The sequence below is a fragment of the Pteropus alecto genome, unplaced genomic scaffold, assembly GCF_000325575.1.
Source record: "Pteropus alecto unplaced genomic scaffold, ASM32557v1 scaffold53, whole genome shotgun sequence".
Lineage (NCBI taxonomy): Eukaryota > Metazoa > Chordata > Mammalia > Chiroptera > Pteropodidae > Pteropus > Pteropus alecto.
In genome coordinates this window covers 2194327-2196906 of record NW_006434366.1, presented here as the reverse complement: position 1 = coordinate 2196906, position 2580 = coordinate 2194327, and the positions used below count along the sequence as shown (strand labels likewise).

Below are 2580 nucleotides of genomic sequence, written 5' to 3'. Positions count from 1 at the left end.
ACGACGTCAGCTGCACACATCAACGAAAGCCTTCTCTAGCCAGGTGGGCCTCCCAAAACTATGGCCTCTCCCAAGTTGAAGCACTGGGTAGAGAGCAGGCATGCACTGCCCCTCAGAACACACACTCACTTCCTGGTACCTTCAAAAGCTCATCCCTCCAGTGACTGGTTTCAATTCCCTGCTGGGACAGTTTCTGGATTCTCAGAGGCTGCTGCTGTGATTTTCTAGAGGTGAACACAGAAACATCCCACCTTCCCCAACCAACACTGGGATCCCAGTGCTCCGGGCCTTGGAGGCATCGGCTGTAGCCCGGGTTGTGAGTGCGTTCTGCAAACTGAAGATCCAGGCCAGCTCACTCCTACACCTACCGGCCTCAGCCGGAAAACCCACTCCGACTGGGTCCCTTCACCATCCATCCGGGGATGCAGCTGAAGGAGAAAGCACTGTTTGGAACTGTTTTTAAATTATTAAAGTAATTTGCATAGCTAAATTGTAATCTAAGGCTTCTATGAGTAGAAGAGTTCCGTGTCTGATAGCGTGCTTATGAAAACAGAGGAAAAAAAGCGCCTCGAGTGCCACTCTTGGTGTAACTGGACAGAGCGCACACATGCATGCATGCATGCATGCATGCATGCACGCACGCACACACACGCGCACACACACACACACACACACCCATCAGCCATCTCTTTGTCTCTTCTCTGGGGACAATACCCCAGAGTGTGTAAGGCCCTCCAACAATGGAAATGGGCTGGTAGGAAGAGTTGCAGGAGCAGCTACTACTAGGAGGGACCTGATTCAGCTGCCTCCAGGGCCGGGGAGAGGCAGGTGCCCAACCACGGGGTGGCGGTAAAGCTCTAGAGCCAGACAAGGTGTGCTCTTCATGAAGAAACGCGTAGCAAAGTCTCAGCAGCCAAGGGGAAAAGCCAAGAGGAAGACGGCCAGTGTTTATGCTTAAAGACTAGCTGCCCCCTCCCTTGGCACTGGCAACAAGAGAGACTCAGAATGACTGATGCGTTCTTTTAAGACAAAAGCCAGACTTAACGCTCCTACAGAGGAACAGCTCCTCCACGCTCCTTCGAAGAGGATGGAGGTAGCAGACACCAGGCCTCTCGGATCATCTGATGGTCTGGGCAAGCAAGACACTTCCCAATTGGAAATCCATAGTCTGTTCCCTCAACCCAGAAGCCACTTATACTCGGCTTCACGACTCAGCACAGAGAACTGGCCTTGAAGGTCATCAGAGGGGCGTACGGCTCCAAATTTGGGGTCACTTACTTCCCAATAGCAAACTCCATGATCCCAAGTTTCAAAATCTGTGGATGAGTCTCCCCCTCCACTAACTCTCAGCCACAGGAGTCCCTGATCTTCCCGAAAGGCCATTTCCTGAAAACGTAGTTGTTTGGTGCAAACCTCGGTCACACCTGGCTCTCCTTCCTTGGTCAAGTCACCGCCCACCTGGGACTTGCTCGCCAGCAGCAACGGGGTCTGGGATACCTTAACATTGCCCTTCCCATCTCCTACCCTCCTCCCGACCCCTAAGTCTGCCCACCCACCGTGCCGCCAAAAAAAAAAAAAAAAGACACATGAAAAGTCCAAATAATAAATAATTGCCCATAAGAAATAAATTAACATGGAGCTCTCTAATGGGGACAGGAAGGACAAGAAAGGCCACCAGGACAGGCGGGGGGGGCTCAGCGCCATCCTCGTGAAGCACGTCTCTTCTGGCCACGACTCCATGACCTGTCACTCACGCCGCGCAGTGCTTCTCCACCCAGCCTCCTGCACACGCACAATCTCACGCCCCGGAAAGGGAGGCCGCTTAGAGACAGCCCCTGGGGAAAGAGACAGGTTGCTAATGCCCATTTTCTCTCCTAATTTCTCCCCAATTCTGACAACCGTGGCTCTGAAAGCCAGGGACTTGGGTGGCCTGGGCCTTCTCCTCACCCAGCTGGGAGGAAACCTGTGGTCCCCACGGCTCTTCTCCCGGCTCGCCTGATGCTCACGCTAATGCTCGCCATGAACCACTGCGCTCTGATTTCCATTTTTAAAAAGATAAACTTATTTCTTAGTTTCCCCCTTGGTCTGCCCCTCCCTCCCTCCCTTCCCTCCCACCTTCACCTGTTACACACATGTACGTACATACACAGACACACGCGCACGCACAGACACACATACCTGGTCTGCTTCTTCCCCGCCCCCTAAAGACTCCGCTCCACATGGAATCTCAGTCTGCTCTCCCTGGCCCCCCTCCGTTCCTCTTCCTCCCACCCTCCCTCCCCTCCCCTCTCCAGGCCCAGCTAAGTCGCCCGGTAAGGCAGCTCTCTTGGGAGAGAATGTTCCCAAAGACAGAAATGGGATGTGAGCTTCCACACTCAGGTGGGCGAGCAAGCGAGCAGACGGCACACGCAAGGCAGGCAGGAGGAGGCAGGCGGCCCTGCCCTCCGTTCCTGGTTTGGGTCCCTGATTTCCCGCTATTGCTGCTCTGCTGGATTTTTTGTTGCCTCTTCCGTCAAATTGTCAGAGCCCTACGGCTATGGTACACCACCCTCCTCTGTCCTCTCCTCTTTCTCCTGCCTC

General features: G+C 54.1%; 1 protein-coding gene across 3 annotated transcripts in view; it reads right to left on the bottom strand.

Moving 5' to 3' along the window:
* Positions 1–2500: 2500 nt before the first annotated feature.
* Positions 2501–2580, bottom strand: part of RAD54L2 (RAD54 like 2) — a 54163-nt gene continuing 54083 nt past the window's right edge. For all 3 annotated transcript variants that reach the window (XM_025044839.1, XM_025044840.1, XM_025044841.1), the window contains one exon: positions 2501–2580. This exon is cut by the window's right edge and continues 1096 nt beyond it. The gene's annotated coding sequence lies outside the window, so the exon portion shown is untranslated.